The 22729-nt window shown below is 40.0% G+C and overlaps 1 protein-coding gene across 3 annotated transcripts in view; it reads right to left on the bottom strand.

Annotated features, from left to right (window-relative positions):
- The window catches only part of LOC145983960 (trehalase-like), a 184570-nt gene extending 171039 nt beyond the window's left edge, over positions 1 to 13531 (bottom strand). For all 3 annotated transcript variants that reach the window (XM_083117171.1, XM_083117175.1, XM_083117178.1), the window contains exon 1: positions 13166 to 13531. The gene's annotated coding sequence lies outside the window, so the exon portion shown is untranslated. The remainder of the gene's footprint in view (positions 1 to 13165) is intronic.
- Positions 13532 to 22729: the final 9198 nt, after the last annotated feature.

Below are 22729 nucleotides of genomic sequence, written 5' to 3'. Positions count from 1 at the left end.
CTGGTTAAACATTAAACAATTCCCCCAACCAGATTTTTTAAAATATCTGTGTATTACATGTAACCTATTTTTTTTAATGTTTCATGCCAAAAATACAAAGGATCACGAAAAAAATATTTGGCTGTGTGAAGCCTACCCCTCCTCCAAAAAAGAATCCTGGCTGTGCCGCTACGTTGAAGTAAGAGAAAATATTTATAATTTCTTCTTCCAGTTATTTATCAAAGGTCCATCCTGATTTAGTTTCGAGAAGCTACTACGCTGATGTATAAGTCGATAACAAAATGGAAATCATAGTATTTGGAGTAAAAGTTAATTTCTTTTACAACTGGGGGGGGGGGGGGAGTCCATCCCACTCTGGCATCATCTCGATAATTCAATTTTTTACTAAAGGGGACCCCAATATTTTACTTGCATGGGAACCCAGAGAATTGCGCTACACCACTGAGCCGAAGAGTACATTCAAAAGAAAGGTAATTCAAAATGACTGCACGTGAATTGTCAAGGCCAAATCCCGAGTTTGGGAACAATTAAGAAATTTGAATTTTGTGCACCATAAGTGTCTGAAATTCATTTAAATGAACAGTTTTTATTCGAGAGGTATTCGAGAGGAACAATCGCTTGAGGGGGACAGTGTGTAGAATTCGACATTTTCACCACGTTGGGAAATTTCGAAAATTTCCCGTCTCAGTCGATAAATTGAGATCTTTCAGTTCCTTCCCAATTCCGTCCAAACAAAAAAAAATCTGACCCGCTTTTTTCTTATTCATTGTTCGTATCTTTTTCGAAGACGATGGGCGAAAATGACTGTCTTCTGAACTCAGTTCTACAAGCAAGCACAAAACACACATGAAATACCCAGATCCACGACACAGTGACTGTCAGTGGCGCAGGAACGAGGGCTACAGGGGTACATTATACGCCCCCATTTTTTTATTTTTGAAGGGGATACTGCCCCCCCCTAAACCGTAGATCCAAGTTGTACCCCTTGCACCCCTCAGATAATTTGATAGACCCAAGTTGCTACGCTATACAGTCCCTACCAAAAGTTTAAGACCAGCAACTATTTTCATATAAATGAATCCCGACCGAAAGTTTTTGGTACAAATACGAAGTGAAATTGTATGGAAGTAATATAGTGTGTGAGGCATATATTGCCGAAAAAATATTGGTATACGTCTTGTAGATCTTGAGATACGAAAGTGGAAAATCAAATTTCTTAACTGAAAAATCCAGCATTTTGAAGTACAGATGAATGTGTATACACGTTACACGTAACCGACGTTGTTATGACAGTACTGAATTTTTTCCAGTAGTATGGAACATGAACGCAGGTTTTGGCGCAAAGAAAAATATCCAAAACATTTTTCTTGTGTTTTATATATATATATATATATATATATATATATATATATATATATATATATTAATTCGCAAAATAAAAAAATGCAGCGAAAACTGTGAGGTTTTCAGATATCATCATCTTCCTCAGCGACTGCGCTGGAGTGAACAAATTTTATCAGTTATTAGTTGAAATGTGTATCAATAGATGGCGCAGAAAGACATAACTCTAGTAGCAGCATTGTGCAAGTCCAAACCTGTTTTCGTTACGCTTGATAATAAACAGGCTGTTCGAATCACAAGCTACGTGATAATGGGGAAAAAATCTGTGCCCGTGGCCGTGAAATGGTAAATAATTGGTATGTAGCTACAGATGCAATAGGTCTCATAGAGAAATTGCAGTCGCATTGAATGTGAGTAAAACCTGCGTGGCGAACACAATAAACCAATTCAAGCAACAATGTACAGTGGTTGTTAAACCACGCTGCGGCCGCCCCAGGGTAACGTCTGTACGCGATGACCGGATTATCTCCAAAGTATGGAATGATATTACGCCCCAAGAATGCCAGAAATTGTTCGCAGCATGAGAAAACGTGTGCAAATGTGCTTGAAACTTAAAGGTGGATCTATTGTCTATTAAAATTTCACACTTCATTCATCTAATATCAGGAGAAATGTTTGTTTCCAAGTGTATTTTCAATGTTCAGATTTAACGATTTTACAAATTGTACCTTTAGTTGCATCTATTAGTTATAAGTGCATTAATATGCCCTTACACTTTCTTGATCTTGATGTATCTTTCAATAACATTACATAATAATTCCAATTTTGTATTAAAGTGTTTATTTCATGATAAGCACATTACTTTTATTTCGTGTACTTTTTCTGTTTGTCTGAAAAACACATGACAAGGTGGTCTTAAACTTTTGGTAAGGACTGTACATGTAAGAACCTATTTTCTAATCGTTCGATACAAAAAGTGCATATTGTTTATAGCTAATATAAGCATTATCTTTCTTACCACAGGAATTCAAACCCAGGGCTGCCGGACACTGTGGCCGAGTGGTTAGCACTAGTGATGGGCACCATCGACTAATTTCCACCATCGACTAATTAGTCGTTAGTCGAAACAAAATATCGACTAATTAGTCGAAAAAATTAGTCGACTACTTTTTCGACTAATATTAGTCGAATTAGTCGTTCGACTAATATTAGTCGAATTATTCGTTCGACTAATATTAGTCAAATTAGTCGTTTGACTAATATTAGTCGAATTAGTCGTTCGACTAATATTAGTCGAAAAAGTAGTCGACTAATTTTTTCGACTAATTAGTCGAATTAGTCGTTTGACTAATATTAGTCGAATTAGTCGTTCGACTAATATTAGTCGAATCAGTCGTTAACGACAAATATTAGTCAAAGTGGAACTATATATTTTTCTTATGCTGAGCTGAGCCAGGCTAAATTGGACTGTTTATAAACGAATGTTTATACACACACACACACACACACACACACATATATATATATATATATATATATATATATATATATATATATATATATATGTATGTATATATATGTGTGTGTGTGTGTGTGTGTGTGTAGGCGCACAGAGAATAGACCCGGGATCTCTTCATTACAAGGTCACGCATGAGAACATTGAGAACAGTCTCTGTGGCCCGAAACGTTGAGTTGTGTACTCACGATATCAGTCACCATCAAGGTTCCGGCTTCAAATAAAGACGTAAAGAAGACATAGGCAGGCCCATAGACGGGAATTATCATGTGTCTTGGGTGGGGGGGGGACAAATCCTAATTGGAACAAAGAAAAGATGCGAAATGTTGTTTGTTGGAGTGTCAGATGTGACCGATAACTTTACTATAGTAGTATTACAGTTAGACATACAATTATAGAGATGCTACATTAAAATCTAAAGTAACGGAACAAATCAATCTCACTGATAGATACCTCGCATACGTCGTACAGCTTCATGTTTGATGTTTACATATATTCTTAGAAGTATTCTAATAGTACTGTATTCCTTAACAGTGTTTTCAAATTTCCTTTAATCAACAGTGGAGGCGAGTTCTTGCTCCCATACTATCCAACACATATTGGTCGAAATTTTTAAAGGGGTGTGACCATTATGTGAAGCTTTTAAAAATATAGTTCTGATCAGTTAAAAATTATTTATTACGATGTAAACTGCCTTTGGTGCAATATTAGGATGAATGAAATACTAGCGAATAAGTTGAAATTGAATAGTCTAAAACGACAAACATAATTTATTTGTGACAGTAAGCCTTTTTTCGGTATGAAACAAAAAAGTAAGACATTAGTTGTTATTGATTTGTGCATTATAGTCGAAATATTACACCTGAGAAAATTTACCAGAGTATTGCGAAACTGTGTCGAAAGATCATGCGCCGCTATAATTGGTTTCGTTCTCTAACGCACCAATGCGACGATTACGAGATGAGAGATTATAAACCATTTTTTTGACTGAAAAAGCAGGGTGCGACGGTTAGTTAGAAGAAACTCGGGACAGGGATTAAAAAGATTTGACTGTCCCAAAAAATGTGGATGTCTGGTAGACTTGCATCAATTGTTATAAAACTACCTGGGTACAATTACCAAATATGGCAGACTGGAGCCTGCCTCTCTCCGCGAACAACCCATTCATTTATGCAAGGACGAAATAAAATTAATTCGTCAATTAGTTTGATAGTTTTTATATAGCATCACATTAAAACATTTCATAATTCGAAGGGGTAAATGCCCTCATCGCCCCTTGATTACGCGGATCTACATGGCTTTCTTTGTGAGTTTCGATTCACTAATTTCTTAATCGTCACTCATCATCGTCGTCGTGTTTACTCAAAAGTGGTAGAAAAGCGACTCTAAATAAAAATTCGAATACTATAAGAGGCTTCAATACACCCTTCTCAAGTAATGAGTTGCTGTTTTAAGTCCACTTTATGCACACTAAGGCTAATCGGGACTGAACCTACAGTTTAAAGTGGGATCTGAACCACTTGTGCCTCCACCGGGTATCAAACCCGGGACCTCTTGATTACAAGGCAATGACGCTACCACTGCGCCATGTGGGAGGTCCTCTCTCAAGTAATGATTACTTTCCGGTTCGAAAATAAGGTTTACAACTTAGAAGCAATATCATAATGTAAAATGCCTATTTTGTGTAGTGAAACAGCAATAATGAAACAACTTGAAAGAACGTTACTCATACCTGATGATTATTTGTTACAAGTTTCTGCAGTAAATGATCCTATGTCTTTCGTTATAATTTTCCAAATTTTAGTCGCTTTTCTGTCTCTTTATGCTAATCAGGACAAAGAGAGAATAAATGGTGATTAAAGAAAATTAATGAATAGAAACTTACCAAGGAACACTCCCATGAAAGGATTCGAACCCGGAGTCGTGATTGGCGGATAATGTGAATGGCCACTCAGCGCAAAGTGAAGATCAACATACAAGGTTGTATTATAGCGAGTGCAGCAAGTTTGAGATTGTACTTTACAGCGTAAAGTTTAGTATTTGCTCCAAGAACATAATTAGTGTTCATTTTTATTAAAACTAATTTTCCCTTGCCTTGCGTGAGAACTGGTTGATTTTAAACTATATTCTTAAGTTTGACATTAGTTTTAAGTTTAAGAATATTTTCATTACGGTACAATGCTTTTAAGATAAGATCTCTAGTTCACATGAAGGCCATACATTGAGATTTAAATATTGCGATATCTTTCTTGCACCACTAATGATACCTAGGGATGGTTAGGTCTTTGAATTCCAAGAAATTCTCCAAGTCCTGAATGCGTATCTCTTGAGAAAAGACACCATTGTAAACAACAAATAGCCACATGAATGACTACAGCAGGGGCACCTTTCGCTTTCAATTTGGCATGCTGTGAGGCGGTACCGGAATTTTCCAGTCACTCACCTTTCCAAGAAATTAAATACACCTAGGCCATTCTCCCTCGCATCACTTCTTAGCGATAAGCCCTCTCTACTTCAGTGGTCTACGCTTCGTCTGGAAACGGAATCAGAATCAGTTGTGTTCGATTTCCACTGATATTAGTCGGAAATAAAGTCGATTTCGACTGAAATTAATCGTGTGACTATTTCGACTAATATTAAATGTGAGAAAATTTACTAATGTTGCGAAGTACTTACTTAAAAAAATAATTCTCTGCGTCCAAAGATCATGTGTCGCTCTAACTGGTTTCGTGATCTGATGCGTCAATGCGACGATTGCGAGATGAAATATTATGCTTTCATAGTGTTAAGCCTTGTCAATCAAGATAGAATCCTCCCCCTCCCCTCAAGTTTTGGCACCCAATCCCATCTATGTTTGAGGGCCTCCCCGATGGCGCAGTGGTAGCGTCTTTGCCTTGTAATCAAGGTTCAATACCCGGTTGAGGCACAAGTGGTTCCGATTCCACTGTAAACTGTAGGTCCAGTCCCGATTAGCCTTTCTGTGCATAAAGTGGACTTAAAACATCAATCAATCAATCAATCAAAACCATCTATGTTTGACTATCAATTAACCAATCATGATAATTAGATGTATAGAAAATGATATATTTTTAAATTAAGTATGTGATAGCAATGATACTTATAATGAAGAGCATGTCTGAACTCCACGAACTCTCCCTCAGAGTGCCCAGACATAAAACACGGAGCAAGGAAACTTTCCACACTGCAACGCTCAGACTCTCGCTCATACAACGTTCAATATTCCAAAGGCTACCGAAACAATTCAACAACATCTCAAACCAAGTAGATATATTCAGTGAGTGCATATTCGTCTTTTATCACCAACTTGAAAAACATTGTACATAAGTAATGCATTGTGTAAATAATCTGTTTACCTTGGTACTGTCTTGTCTTGTTTATTATTTATATTTTGTTTATTTTCTTTTCTTTATTATAATTTTTTAATTTTTTGGTCGTGTTTAGTGTGTTCGGGCTGAATCCGGGCGTCTGATAGATATGCATCAATTAAACCTTTAAAGGTTATAATACTAAAATTATAAAATAACCAAATATTGTAGACTGCAGAGTCCTGGAGCCTATCTCGCTTCGCGAACAACCCATTCATTTATGTGAGAATAAAATCGAATTTCTTGCAAAATCTGAAAAATCGTCAATGTTATTTTCGTAGGTTTTACAGCTTCATATTAAAACATTTCATAGTTGGAGGGGGTAAATGACCCCATTGCCCCACCCCTTGAGTATTAGGCTGGACATGGATGTTCTTTTTGATCAATTCGTCCTCATCGTCGTGGTTACCCAAAGTGACATACATCCTCTATCTTTCTTTATTATTATCCTCATTTTACATCGCTTTTATGCCTCTTTAGGCTAATCGGGATGATGAGAATGAATTGTGATTACAGGAAATGGATGAGTGGAAACTTACAAGAAACACCCATGTCCACCACAGGATTCGAACCCGGAGCCGTAAAAGGCGTGAATGTGAATGAACCACCCTGCGCGCTCTGCCACCGATGTTGCTGGCAAATTTGTACCCCATAAGGGGCAGAAAGGTAAATTAACATCTAGCGACTGCAGCAAGTTTGAGATCGTTCTGGACAGCGTATATTTTAGTATTTGCCCCACGAACATAATTAATGTTTATTTTTAATTAAATTAATTTTACCTTACCTTGCATCAGAGCTGGTGGATTGAATATTTCCATTCCAGTAAAATGCATTTATCATAAACCTTCTAATCCATCTGAGGGTCAGAAATGGATAGTTTTGCTTTTAAAATGTTGCGGTGTCTTTCTTGCACCAACAATGTGCACTGGCCTGTGAATACCAAGAAACTCTCGGAACTATGAATGTGTATCCCTTCAGAGAAAACAAAAATAGCGACATGAATGACGGTAGGCATCGCCCCCTGGAGGTAGGGGGGATAGAGCTACAGCAGGGTCAGCTTTCCCTTTGCATACCAGCTCTGTCGCGGCATCAAGGGATAAAAGATTCCAGTCACTGACCTTTTCAAGAAATACCTACCTGCTTTGCTTCCCTTCTTGACAATAAGCCCTCTGCTCAAGTAGTCGATTGTTCGTCTGGAAATGAGACATGTTCGGTCATTTCGACTAATATTAGTCGAAATGTTTCCGACTAATATTAGTCGGAATGTTTCCGACTAATATTAGTCGAACGACTAATCCGACTAATATTAGTCGAACGACTAATTCGACTAATATTAGTCGAACGACTAATTCGACTAATATTAGTCGAATGACTAATTCGACTAATATTAGTCGAATGACTAATTCGACTAATATTAGTCGAACGACCAATTCGACTAATATTAGTCGACTAATTTTTTCAGTCGACTAATTTTCATTAGTCGATAATTTTTTCGATGGTTTTAATAATCGACTAATATTAGTCGACTAATGCCCATCACTAGTTAGCACATCGCGCTGCGACGCCAAGGGTTCCGGGTTCGAATCCCGCTCGGGCATGGTTGTTTGTGAATGTCCATTCATCAATTTCATCACTCATCCCCATCTTCGCAAATTAGCCAAGAGGCACAAAAACGCGAAGTAAAATAAAATAAATCAAATCAAATAAAAAAAAAACGAACCGTGCCACCGGCCAGAGCGGCTAATTTTCAGGGCCGCAACATTTGAAGAGAAGAAAAAAATAAGCCTATTGAAAACTTGAAAGTTACAATATTATATTATATAACTTGGAAGTTAATACTATATGCCAACCCACCGTTTTGAAGGAACATATCAGTAGCCTCACTTTAAAACCACTGAGTGCCACAAGGTGGGATAGCAGATTCGATGCCTTAACTCTGTTGAGATATCAAGGGGGAGAGGTCTATGATGCGCTCCTTCAAATAATTGGCGACAATAACACTGTCCGAATAGTAGCACATAAGGCTCAGTATATTACAAACCAGTTGGGTGACTTTACATTTCTTTGCTCACTTGTTATCCGGTAGGACTTTTTACTCCACGTAATGTAATGAGCAAATGTCTTCTAAACATTAATCTACGATGTGTTAGATGATTTCTTGCAAACATATCAGCGCTTTGAAAAAAATAGGAGTGATGAATTGGCATCGAATTTAGATATAGATGATTCAAAGATAGGCAACATTGTACAGGGCCGAAATCGAAAGAAGAAGCAGTTTCAGTTAGTGTTGCCCACGGGACGAGACGGGACAGGCTTTTAAAAATTCGAGACGAGACGAGATTGACCATGTGTCATAAGACAAACTAATATTTTCGAGACGAGACAGCATTTCCACGAGACTCCACGAGACGAGACAGGCCAAAGTCTCGTCTCGTGGGCAACACTAGTTTCAGTGCGATGAAACTGTTGAAGATCCACGAAAACGGTACAAAGTTGATTTTATTACCAGACGATTATTTTAGCTGTAAGATAAAGATTTGAGCAGCTTAAACATCATAGTGAATTTTTCAATTTATTTTATGATATTAGTAAGCATAAAGACATGCCATCTGATCTTTTGTCTGCAAAGTGTAGAAAACTTGCCGGAATGTTAACACATGAAGGCTACTGAATTTAAAGATGAAGTAAAAGTGCTTTAAGCTATGAAACAATTACGCCAAAGGAGACCTTAAACTGATAAAGGGTCATGGTTTTGCACCTAATATGAGTGTAGAACTTCGAATGTATTAACTTTGTCGGTAAGCGTGGCAAGCTGCGAACAAAGTTCTTTTTATAAAAAATTAAGGCTAATAAAAATACTATCTTCGGTCAGTCATGTCTGAAACGCGCTTGTTTCCATTTTATGCAAGATAGCATTATACGAAAAATAATATTATATGCAAAGGTAAAGTTCGCTATGCATGTAATGAAGGCACATTTACGGGATGTGGGGGTAGGGCCACACACATTCTCGATCTCGTCCATTTTAGAGGTGATGTGATCAGCACCATTCTCCGGCTACCTTTACCTCTCAGGGTTGCACCCAGGTACCAATAATTTGAGGCTGGGTGAACCCCAGAAGCGCATTATGCGGGAACAACACAGGAAAAAATTCAGACCTTAGATCACCCACGCGGGAGATCCGGGAATATTACATGTAATTCATTAAAAAAATCCAATCATATATCATAGACCTACAACAGTAAACTTATGAAGTCAAGGCTTCATTTCTTTCCTAATACTTGTTACATTTAAGAGAGAGAGAGAGAGAGTTTTCATAAAATATATTGATAATATAAAATTAGTGTCGATTTTTTTTGTGCTTAATAGTATTGAAATAGCGTAACAACTTTCATTATTTCTTTTATAGGGGGGAGGCGTTCGAAAGGGAGCAGCATTTGCCGCCACCTCCCAGGGCGGCAAAATGACTAGAGCCGGTCCTGTTCACAAGCATTTGTGTGCGCCTCGGTTTTTAAGTCGACGTCATCACCAAACAGTTCACTTTTACTTCCTTGGCAAGAATCTACAAGTTCCGATTTAGACAATCCATTGCTACCACTACCAGTGTCTCCGGTTTGTCCGCACGCATGTAAATCACCACCACCATCGGTGGCGTAAGAATTAATCATCTAGGGGTGCTAACGGGGTGGGGAATGATATTTTGGGGATGCGATGCTGAAAAAAAAGAAAACCTGAAATATGAGGGGAAGGTTAAAGTCAGATTTGGCAGCGCATTTTCTTGCCTGTCGTCTATCCTTCTGCGACGTAATCAATGACGTGAACTACTCAGCTAATGAAGGTAATCTGGTACTTTCAACTCTTCTAGTGACTAACATTTTCTGTTTACAGTTGTAGGGGCTTAAATTTTCATATGTCTGGTTGAAAATATATTTTAATGACGAAAGAAAAAACTTTTGTGAACTATTTGCAATTAAAATTATCCGATATGCCATCTGGTGGGACTTTCCGGAACTACTCTATGTAGGATACTATGTTGTGTTGAAGTTGTTCAAAGCATGGGAAATGTTCGAAAGAGTAACGTCTACTGTTCAGTTTTTGCTCTAACGTTAAATCGTTTTGTGGGCCAGGACAAGTGAAAAGTTTAAGTGTGTTTCCACCCCGTGGAATCAACAAAATTAAATTTGTAAATAAATCGGGGAAAACGGAATTGATTGACAGAAGATTGAAATGCGGCGAGGAAATTACGAAGAACGCGCGAGTCTGTTCACTTTATTTTCCGAAAGATGATTTTAAATTGTCCTTTATGAATAAAACGTTTTTTTTTTTTTCGAAAACAATGTAGGCTATTATGTATGAAAATTGGAACAGGTGCAAGTCGATTAAGCGTGAAGAAGAAAATAATTTGAGGATTAATTAATGTCTGTAATCATAAAGGTAAGGTAATAAAAAAAAATCGGGATGCTAATGTAACTGTTTCACTCAGCAAGTCCTTTTTCAGTGAAGATAGTCTCGATGAAATTGTGAATTCTACTATTATTATCCTGTGTTGTTATTAAACCAGCCTCCCTCTTTGGGGGAAGAACTGCAACAGTATGTTTACATTTTTCTCCTGCCCAAGCTTTACAAATACAGGTGAATTGCTTTATTTTCAAATCATTTCCGAGAGCCTTAGTTACAACCTGAGGTGCAGATGAAACAGCACTTCTTTGAAGAACGAGTGAGAATATATTAGTTTCGTCTACGTTTTCCGTGTTATTTATGCCTACCATAATTAAGTGCTTCGTTCTCAGCACATCTTCACCTTCGTTATAGTTCCTGGAATTCACACCGTATTTGCAATATTTAAAAATATCGCGTAATTTAAACGTTTCTTCCATACCAGCCATGACAACACGCTGCTATTACGTACTACTACTGAATGTAAACAAAGATTTATCCTACATAGAGCGGCAAAATTGGAAGCAATACTAGCTCTCAGGTGGTAATTTTAATCGCGAATGGTGTTCTCAATTTATCAATCTTACTGCGCCCCGGAAGCTCTTGCGCCCCTCCGCACCGCGGGGGTGTTATTATATCACTGTGCTTAATTTAAAGCAGGTGGATAATTCGGATGATGTACTTCAATTAGCAATATTATTGTATTATTGATTCCATGTATGCTGTGATAGCTGTACTAAGTGTACTCCATATAGTAACACTTCGTGCGTTACCCCATAAAACAGAAAAATAAATATCAAATTCACATTTCTAACTTCTTGCCACAGGACAATTATCAAGTACAGGTAATGTATCCACGATCTTGGGGTTGATGGGCATCTCTGTTTAAGGAGGAGGGGCAGATCAAGTATAGTGTTCAGTAAAGCTAAGAAATAAAGTTACTTTCAGTAGACACGCTGTCCTAATTAAATATTTATGGGGATTATATATGACATGGTTTCAGGGAACGAATGACATGACTTGAGGGGACGCATGATATAATTTGGGGGAGGCATGATATAATTTGGGGGGACGCATGACATGATTTGAGGGGGAGGACACATGACGATTTGGGAGGGACGCGCCATTGGCCTTGAGGGGGGTGCTCTGCCCTTCAGTCATAAAATATATTATTAGTTATAGTAGTAGTATTGCTTTTTATTGTTACATATCTTTAAATTCAAATTGAATTGAAAATACTTCGGCCTTGTACACAAGTTTACACTTGAGTTTACTTTAGATAGATAGTTATTTATACAGTCTTGTTTCCTTTCCATAAATATCTATCAATTTGTTGATAAATAGTTTTATGTCTTTTTGTACTTTTTCACAATGCACAGATATGAAACAGAGACCATTTAATCTACTTTCCTTTATGGTACATCTGATCCATTCTCTTACTTGCCGATGGCTATTGTAAAAATAAAAAAAGTAATAATTCAAAATAACGGAGCGTGAATTATCAATGTCGGGAAATGGTTTCCCAATTTTTCGTAATCTCGAACAGCCAAGAAATTTCAACAGATCTTATTTAAAAGAGGCTGCACTATAAATGTCTGAAATTTCTTGAAATTCACAGTTTTAATTCTAGAAGTGCACTAGCAAAATAGTATGTATAATATGAGTTTTTCACCGCATCGGAAAATTTCCCGTCCCGAAAGTGTCCGGACCTGGTTAGGAAATGGATTTTTTTTTCGGTTGAGATTAAGAACGTCAAGATTATTAATATTTCCTTCCCAATTTTCTCTCGACCAAAATTTTTCCGTCCCGTACGACCCTGACAGTCAACATGATTCTAATTACTCTTCTGAAAATGTTCTCTCGTTATTTTGTTGGTTAATTTGTTAATACTGTTAATTGCTACAACTGAAAGCCTGAAAATCGCAGAAAACAATATTATTTATAATTAAATATCGCTACAATTTCACCGTTCGAATTAAATAAACTATTTCCAGATATATTAGTTAATCAGTGTCAATATTTTCTGTGGCTCTTACAGACTCGGCGGTGACGGAAGATGTAAAATTTTAATCTCTAGGCCTGAGAGGTTAATCGTTATTTTTATTGATACCGATCGTCAACACCTGGGGAGATTCTAGGGAGAGAGACCTAGGGGGAGTTCTAATGAACTGTAGGATTATTATTGTTGCTTCTCAAAATATGGACCGGGCTACAACATGAGCCAATCTGTCATTTGTGGACTTTAATTGTATCAAATCAAGCCCATACATTCAGTTTCTTTCTCCTCAGTTCACTAAACTTTTTTCATTGTACTGTAGTTCTAGCTTCAGAGTTATCAATGGTAAGCAGACATGTTGCTTCATACATTTGGCATAGGTTCAATTTGTTACATTTTCTCCCGACAGAAAAGGCCCCTCCCCTCCACACTTTTAACAGCGCGTTTACAGGTTATAAAATATGCAAATACACTACCCAATGCTCTTACCTGTATAAACATAGCAGCACATCCGTGTCCTGGTCTTTGAAATAAAATGCACTCAATTTGACGATGCTTCATTCGCCTGCTCGGTGAAACACAACATTTTCCTCGCGTTCAAAGTTCGTAATAACGCACACAAATATAGCAACATGGGGAGAAGTTGGATATTGCTCACGGGTAGTCAGAGCAAACACTTGCAAATCAATGTATCCTTCAACCTTCGGACGGGTCGGCATTGAAAGTTGGGCAATGAGAAACAATGACGTTACATTGCCTGACCCACTGCATGGAAACTTTTGGAGGAAGACGATAAGATAGCAGCGAAACACGCTTTCGTAAATACAAACAGTTGCAGGAGATATTGTGCGCCTTGTCCCTCGCGCGACGAATGTAAGCACCGTGCTGTTGATATGATCAGTTCAAGCAATGACGCTAGAGGGGGCGGGGGGAACGGGTAGGGTGAACAACTTTCGACCATGAATTTAAGGGAGATTTAATCGCGACAAACTTTGCACATTTTTAGCGGTGCGGCATCACTCCAGCAGATGTTCATAGGATGGATAATATTAAACAAAATAATTAATTTTATATAATATACAGGTCACAATGCGGACTAAAAATTTACAAATTTGCATGTTTCTTAGACCTGGCATACATGAATTTGTCTATACTGACACTGCAGAACCAAACACATATATATGTACGAGGGCTATATATAGCAAAATGGGTTTATTGACAAAAGTTACGTACACGTATAATCTACTTTTCAACGTAATCACCAAGAAGATTCAGACATTTATCGTACCGATGCACGAGCTTTCCAATACCCTCTGCAAAAAAAAAAAAAAGGTGCCGCCTGTCTGTTGAGCCAGGTCTGCACGGTGTCCCGAAGCTCCCAATCACTTCTTCATCGCCGGGAAAAGGTGGGAAGTCACTTGGCGCCAGGTTTGAGATGTAGGGAAGGTGATCAAACACTTCCCAGTGAAATCGTTGAAGAAGGTTTTGGGTTGACGCAGCAATATGCGGTCGGGCATGGTCATGAAGGAAGACAATGCCTTTCCGGCACACAGCTCATTGGACGGTGAATTTCCGCTGTATTGTGCCCCTCTGCCTGTAGAAATCGTATCACACTACGCACCTCGCACTTGGCGGGAGAGTCGACTGTAGCAGACATCATTGGCATAAGCAGATTAGCTTTTAAGAGGCTTTTTTCAATGCTTCAGCAGGACCCATTTTATAACATGATTTAGCTTATTCATTTGCTGCCCGGGTCCTAGGTTCGACTCACACCTACGGCGTGATACGGATATGTGAACGACCTGTTGGTCCGAGAGGGACTATTTTGGTTGTGCGACAGGAATTATGCACGACCTGTTGTCCGAGACTATATTGGATGTTAAAAAGGAATGTGCACGACCTTGTTGTCCGGGAGGGAACATTTTGTTTGAGCGACAGGAATCATCTACATCCTGTTGTCCGAGAGGGGCCATTTTGGTTGCTCCAAAGGTGCACGACCTGTTGTCCGAGATAGGCAATTTTGGTTGTGCGACAGGAATAGTGCACGACCTGTTGTCCGGGAGAGGCAATTTTGGTTCTTAAAAAGGAAACGTGCACAACCACGAGAGGGGTTATTTCGGATGTTCAAAATAATAGTGCTCGACCAGTTGTCGGAGAAGCGCCATTTTGGTTGTTAAAAAGGAAACGTGCACGACCTGTTGGTCCGGGAGGGGCCATCTTGGTTGTTAAAAAGGAAACGTGCACGACCATATTGTCCCGGAGGGAATATTTTGGTTGTTAAAAAGGAATCCTGCACGACCTGCTGCCCGAGAGGGGCCATTTTGGTTGTTTTCGAAAGGAATAGTGCACGAATTTATTGTCCCGGAGGGAACATTTTGGTTGAGCGACAGGAATAGTGCACGAACTGTTGTTGAGAAGGGCCCTTTAGGTCATTAAAAATTAAACGTGTACAACATTACTGTCCGGAGGGACAATTTTGGTTGATCGACAGGAAAAAGTGTACGACCTGTTGATCCGAGAAGATAAATTTTGGCGGTGCGACAAGAATTGTCCAGGACCTGTTGGTCCGGGAGGAACCATTTTGATGGTTAAAAAGGAAACGTGCAAGACCTTATTGCCCCGGAGGGAACATTTTGGTTGAGCTACGGGAATTGTGCACGACTTGTTGTCCGAGAGGGGCCATTTTGGTTAAAAAGAAACGTGCACGACCTGTTGTCTGATAGGGGCCATTTTGGTTGTTCCAAACCAAACGTGCACGACCTGTTGTACGAGAGGTGCCCTTTTGGTTGTTCCAAAACAATAGTGGACGATGTGAAGCAATATCGGTTGTGGGACAGGAATAGTGCACGACCTGTTGTCCGGGAGAGGCAATTTTGGTTCTTAAAAAGGAAACGTGCACAACCACGAGAGGGGTCATTTCGGATGTTCAAAATAATAGTGCACGACCAGTTGTCGGAGAAGCGCCATTTTGGTTGTTAAAAAGGAAACGTGCACGACCTGTTGGTCCGGGAGGGGCCATCTTGGTTGTTAAAAAGGAAACGTGCACGACCATATTGTCCCGGAGGGAATATTTTGGTTGTTAAAATGGAATCGTGCTCGACCTGTTGCCCGAGAGGGGCCATTTTGGTTGTTTTCGAAAGGAACAGTGCACGACATGTTGTCCGAGAAGGCCAATTTTGGTTGCGTGGCAGGAATTGTGGGTGACCTGTTGGTCTGGGAGTGGCCAATTTTGGTTGCGTGGCAGGAATTGTGCGTGACCTGTTGGTCTGGGAGTGGCCATTTTAGTTTTTAGAAGAGAAACTTGAACGACATGTTGTCCGAGAGGGGCCATTCGTTGTTCCAAAGGAATAGTGCACGACCTGATTGTCCCGGAGGGAAGATTTTGGTTGAGCGACAGGAATAGTGCACGCACGACCTGTTGTCGAGAAGGGCCTTTTAGGTCATTAAATATTAAACGGGTATAACTTTACTGTCCGGGGGGGACTATTTTGGTTGACCGACAGGAATAGTGTATGCCCTGTTGATCTGAGAGGGACCATTTTAGTTGTTCCAAAGGAAAAATGTACGACCTGCTGTCCAAGAAGGGAATTTGGTTGTGCGACAGGAATTGTGCAGGACCTGTTGGTCCGGGGGAGGCCATTTTGGTTAAAAGGAAACTTGCACGACAAGTTGTCTGATAGGGGCCATTTTGGTTGTTCCAAACCAAACGTGCACGACCTGTTGTACGAGAGGGGCCCTTTTGGTTGTTCCAAAACAATAGTGGACGATGTGTTGTCCGAGAGGAGCAATATCGGTTGTGCGACAGGAATAGTGCACGACCTGTTGTCCGAGAAGGGCCCCTTTGGTTGGTAAAAAGGAAACGTGCACGACATTATTGTCCGGGTAAGACCATTTTGGTGGAGCGACAGGAACATTGTATGACCTGTTCATCAGGGAGGGGCCATTTTAGTTGTGCGACAGGAATAATGGATCACATGTTGTCAGAGAAGGCCCCTTTTAGTTGTAAAAAGGAAACGTGAACGACCATATTGTACCAGAGGGAAAATTCTGGTTGAGCTACAGGAATCGTGCACGACCTGTTGTCTGGAAGGGGTTATTTTGTTTTTTCAAAAGGACCTGTTTTCCAAGGAGGGCAATTATGGTTGTGCGACCGGGATTGTGCACGACCTGTTGGTCCGGGAGCGGCCATTTTGGTTAAAACCGGGAACGTGCACGACCTGTTATCCGAGAGGGGCCATTTTGGTTGTTCGAAAACCAAACGTGCGTGATCTGTTGTACGAGGGGGCCCTTTCGGTTGTTCTAGAGGAATAGTGCACGACCTGTTGGTCCGAGAGGGTCCTTTTGCAGACGTCATCGGGATATGCGGCGATGACCAAGCAAAATATATATTTTAGAGAATCAGTAAACATAATAAGTCAGAATACTCCCATATTTGTGCGAAATAAGCCAAGCGACAACATGAAACAGCTCGAAATACGCAAGAGATTCGCTAATCTTAGCGCATCAAAATCAGGCCCCAGTACTACACCTCGCGCCGAACCCTCCCGCCAAGTTTCCTATTGAAGGGAATGGTGTTCGTCGGCCCAACTCATCGCAGAATTCTGCGGATCTCTCTGGTCTCTGCCGGTGCCGAGAACAGCCGAACGCTTCCCAACAGGCAGACAGGTCCAACGACCTGTACTTTCCCTCACTCCTGAAGGTCTGGGCCATAACAGATACTTTTTCAGCCCCCATCCCCATGTTTACTGACACGGCAGGGTGTGTCTGGAGTCATCAAGATTCTTCCGAGTGTCCAGTGGCGTGCTCAAGGAGGAGTGGTGAGGATCATAATTATGCTTAGGTTCTATATTCTTTGAAAAAAAAAAGGAAGAAAGAAAAGGCAGGAGAAGATGGCAAAATGAGGACTTCCGGAATGACTACTAAAAAGTACACGTACCCCCCCCCCCCCATTCGAAAATTCTGGGCACACCACTCGAATGTCTGCTATTTCCACTTCTTAAGAGGAAAAGCACACATTGAACGACATGAATCTGCTTTTCATTATCAAAACAACAATTGGAGGCGAACCATAACGGTTCTTCTTACCTTTAAAAGCGATAATTGAGGTGCTTGCATTTCAGTTTCCATCATATTTAATAATTCTCGTCGTATTTGATAGAATTATGTGTGTTTTGAATAGTCGTAAGGTCTGTGGTATGAGCTTTTACATTGAATTGCCAGTGACCTTGGCGTTTATCATAGAGAAATATGGTGCACCCCCGCCCCACCCTCTCCGTAGAAAGATCGACCCTGACGTTTGGCAAATCTTGCGATGACTACGTAAAAATGCTTCGCCACTGGCATTTTGGTTGTTAAAAAGGAAACTTGCACGACACTATTATCCTGGGTGGGGACCATTTTGGTTGAGCCACAAGAATAGTGCACGACCTGTTGTCCGGGAGAGGCCATTGTGGATGTGCGACTGGAATTGTGGACGACATGTTGATCCGGGAGGGGCCATTTTGGTTGTGCGACGGGAATAATGCACCACCTGTTGTCTGGAAGAATCCATTTTGTTTGAGCGACAGGAATAATATACGACCTGTCAGGCACGTATCCAGGAATTCCTTTCGGGGTCGGCTCAACACCATTTTTTTAAGGGGTATAGTAAGAACCTCACAATTGTATGTTTAAGACCAGTGGTGGCAATTGGGTTCCAAAACGGGGGGGGGGGGGGTGCGGAGGGCGTTGCAAGGAAAGTTTACTTTCTCTTGGTAGCCAAGGCTTAACATTAAGAGGCCATAATTTTGAAGCAGAAAAATAAAAAATGGGGAGCAACTATCCCTTAAATCGTTGCCACTGTAAGGCTGTCATTTTAATCAGAACGTGAAATCGGAACATTTTTTACCACTCGACTCCTCTGTTTCCATGCATTAATAATGTGTGCCGGAACCATCTCAGTATGTGTGTTTGTCCATTTCTTCTCATCAGGTATAAAAACATCTATGGTATCTTTGAGTGTTTTTACGAAGCTGTTACACATGCACGGGATGGACAATCCACTCGACAACGTGAGATTCAAATTGTGGGTTGCGAACTGGACGCAGACAGCTCTCGAATATTTATCTCTGATTCGAGCCTGAACACCACTAACGTGTCTTGTCCTCCCATTTTTTCAGCTCTTATAAAAGCCGAACCCACCAAATTGTTCAGATTCAGGCCTTAGCACTCACAAGTGTTCAAAAATGCCTGTCACAGCTTCCGCTGTCTTGTTATGTATCGGCACGAAACAAAAGAAGTCTTACCGAATAGAGGTGGATCACGAAACAATTAATGCATAATGAAAACCCTTCCGTTCCCAAACATCTAATGTTTCGTCTCCCAGTATGATCAAATGCTTACTCATTTATCTCCAGTGACGTGCCCAAGGGAGGGTTGGTGAGGTAATAACCCCATTTGACCCAGTATTCCTTTTTTTTAAAAAAAAAAAAAGAGGAACGTGAAAGACAGGGAAGAATTGGCAAAATCAAGACTGACCACCAAAAATAGTATGCGTAACCCCTCTCCCTTCCGAAAATCCTGGGCACGCCTCTCTTTATCTCGGACACATTTTTTAAAATGAACTCACCAGAAGTTTTTATCATCGTATTGGAGATTGAAGTAAGATGCGTTCTTCCTGCAGGTTTGAATATGATCCTTTAGGGTGCTGTCGTCTGTCTGCCTTCCCACCTAACCTTAACATGGCCCTAATTTTCCATCCTTGTGACTTGGATTTTCAAGACTTAGGAAGGTTTCAGACCGAAGGGACACGCGATACATGTCGATTGGAATGGGCCAATCAACAGCAACGTTTCACACCGTAGCGACACAAAAGGCAGCACAAACCTAATCTTCAGGCGACACGGTGTGAAATCTCCCTTATTATGCCACTGTCATTGTCACCTTGAAGTAGTAGCTCTTGTTGACCACAGAAAAAAATTCTCCTCAACCGGTGATAATGCTCCTCAGTTTTCTTCTCTCTCCTATATTTTCTGTGCTTGTTCACTATACAGACAACACCTTACGATTTGATATACACAGGACATGTACTATGTAGACATTTTAACGAAAAATCGGTTGAAGTCAAGGATGACTAGGTGGCTCAGTTGGTAGAGCCCTGATTCGGGTCCTGGTAGAGCCTGCAATTTCCGCCTAAAATGTCTACATATGCAACATCTTCTTGCTTTCTCTTCTCGACATTCATAAAATTTTCGGCTGTCTCTTTATGGTAGTTAAGTGTTTGAATTGTTTCGAACCCAGTAGGCTTAAACAAAAGTATTTTTTTATATAATGAAATTCTCAGACTGCACATACAAAATTTAGTTCTGGCAAAACTAAATCATCACTCAAAACTTTGATTTTCAGTTGATCTATGCAGTTTATTTCTGTTTTAATATCCGGTACTAATGAAATATTCACTTTAGAGAGAGAGAGAGAGAGAGAGAGAGAGAGAGGCCTTGATCTCTTTGGCCCTCGAACCGAGCTATACCGCGTTTGGTAGAACCTGTCCCGCTTCCCGCGCTAGATGCTCCCTGGCTTTTCTCGGTGCTGGGGAAAGTCAAACCCAGGCAGCCAATTAAAATACGCAACGTCGCAACAGCGTCTACGTAAGCGCCTCTCTTCTGGCTTCCATTCGCTCCTCACTGCCCAGCAGACGATTTTTTTCCTCGTTTCTCATTGGCACCGAAACTGTCGAGCGCTCCCTAGCGCGGGAAGCGGGTAAGGTTCTACCAAACGCGGTATAGCACTACTCTGAGGCCCCGGAAGTTCTGCTGTCGTCAGTCTTCATTTTAGAATCACTATATCTTATAAAGCAACCAGAGGACGCTGACTGATCTGATCACCAATCGACTGTATGAATTGTCACACTTACCTTTGAAATCTCATTAACCGATTCTTTGTACAGATCAATCGAAAAATTTAATCGGCGTATTTATATCCTCATTATATTGTAGAACGTTCCGCAGATAAAACGATTCGTTAATATCGCCAGTAATTGACTCCTTCTCAAATTCAAGAACGTACCCTCTCCCGCCTTCCAGAGATTACCCATGTAGCACACATTGTTGGGCCAACTTTGGGTGATTGTCGGCATGGTTGGGAAGTGGTTGGTAGTTCTAGCCAACGAATATCTTACGTTGGGCCAATGATTCACATTGTTGGCAGATATGGTTGTCAATTACGCCCATATTCTAGGTTGGCCCAACATTGCATTCAAGGTTTGGTACAGTGGCCAGTGACGTTATGCCAAACGAGAAAGAGGGAGTAAAATTTCCCCTGTCGATCAGCAAGACCCTACAGCGAGAAATAAATTCTGTTTAACGTTAAAAAATGTGCAAAAGCAATCACTTAAAGTGAAAATGACGTGTAGAATTAGATATTTCCAGAGCTTGAACATTTTCCGGCCCGAAAATTTCCCGACTTCCCGTCGAGAATGTCGGAATTAAAAAAATTTCCGACCCCGTCCCGACCCAAAAAATGCTGTCCCGCACACACCTCTAAAAACAATCACTAGAAATAGCGTGTAAAATTCGAGTTTTATGAAGTGTCGGGAAAAATAAAATATTTCTCGTCCCGAAAATTTTCCGATTTACTAGGAAAATGGTGAATTTTACCCGTCCCGACCAGAAATTTTCTGTCCCGCACTTACCTAATGTGAACGAATAGTGCGAATTCAATTTCTGTAAAGCTTAGGGCAACCAAATGAAGAACGAAATTCTTTCAGGACAAAACGAACCTCGGGCTGTTGCCGGAAAGTATAGCAAAGAACATTCTCAATGAATTTAGTTAAATATAGACGTAAAAACGATGGTGTACTCTTTGATTTGTTCATCCTCCGGAGAATTTTTTTAAAATAATAATTTCACATAACGATTTATATCGAAATACATATAATCGATGTGTGTTTGAAAGTCGATTGTGACTTTGTGATGGCGGCCAAAGTGGATACGGATATGTGACGACTGACGAGTTAAATGTTTTTTTTTGTTTTTTTTACTGAAGACGAAGTTGAGAAAGGTAAGTGATACACTGATTTAGTTCGATAATAGTACAGAGAATGAAAAATAATGTTATAATTTACTTGCAGAGTTATTCATATTTACATAGTTATAAAAGTTATGCATTCCGAGGCAGTTTTTGGTAACGGTTAGATTTTTAAGAATTTACAAAATAACATTGTATGTATCAACATTTTCATTATTAAGCATGTCTAGGAACCTACGACCAAAAATTGGTGAGAGTATCACCATGAAATCGGGATGTAATAGATCGAACATGCGCCAGTTTTCTTTTCTTGGGGACCAAAAATTCAATTTTTGTGGGTCTCTTTAATTGCAATTGAAATTATAAATTATTTCCTTGTTATGCATTATGAGAAACATCGACGATTTTTTCGAGAGAGACTCTGAATCACACAACCTCAACGAAGAATGTTGAAAGAGTATTTTTCGTATCTTTCCAGTTGCCAGTTGCTCAAGTTCCTTTTGTTTTATTGTGATTTCATCATGTTATGAATGCAATTTTTACATGGTTTGATTTCGATTTACTTCTGCTAACACCTATTGCAGAGTTGTAGCGATTGCTTGAGATATTGTTCAATATGTGCCTTTGTGGTAAATGTTTACTATCCTTCGGACACCTATAACTTCTGAGTTTCATCAATTATTGACATTTCTACTTACCTATCTGCTTCGCGGATCATTTCTTAACGTGTATTCACGTTTTTTTGATCATTTTTTTTTTTTTAAAAAAAAGTGTTTTTGTAACTGAAGAACGTACGTTTCCGCAAATGGTTTGTGGGGCTATGCGGGAATGGTATGTGGGGCTATGCGAGAATGTTGTGTGGGGCTACGCATATTTTTTTCGAAACCAATTTTTAACTATTGTGACCCTACCTAACCTAACCTTACCGGAAATGGTTCGTGGGGCTTTGCATCAATGGTTGAATTTCCGCTATGAAACATTCCCACATCACACAAAACACCTTCCAGATGTTAGACAATACGACAGGAACTTATTACGGTAAGTAGTTTC

This window comes from Lepisma saccharinum, chromosome 2 (genome assembly GCF_977018435.1).
Source record: "Lepisma saccharinum chromosome 2, izLepSacc3.1, whole genome shotgun sequence".
Classification (NCBI taxonomy): Eukaryota; Metazoa; Arthropoda; class Insecta; order Zygentoma; family Lepismatidae; genus Lepisma; species Lepisma saccharinum.
The sequence above is the reverse complement of the archived record's forward strand: the minus strand, read 5'-3'. Positions and strand labels throughout refer to the sequence as shown.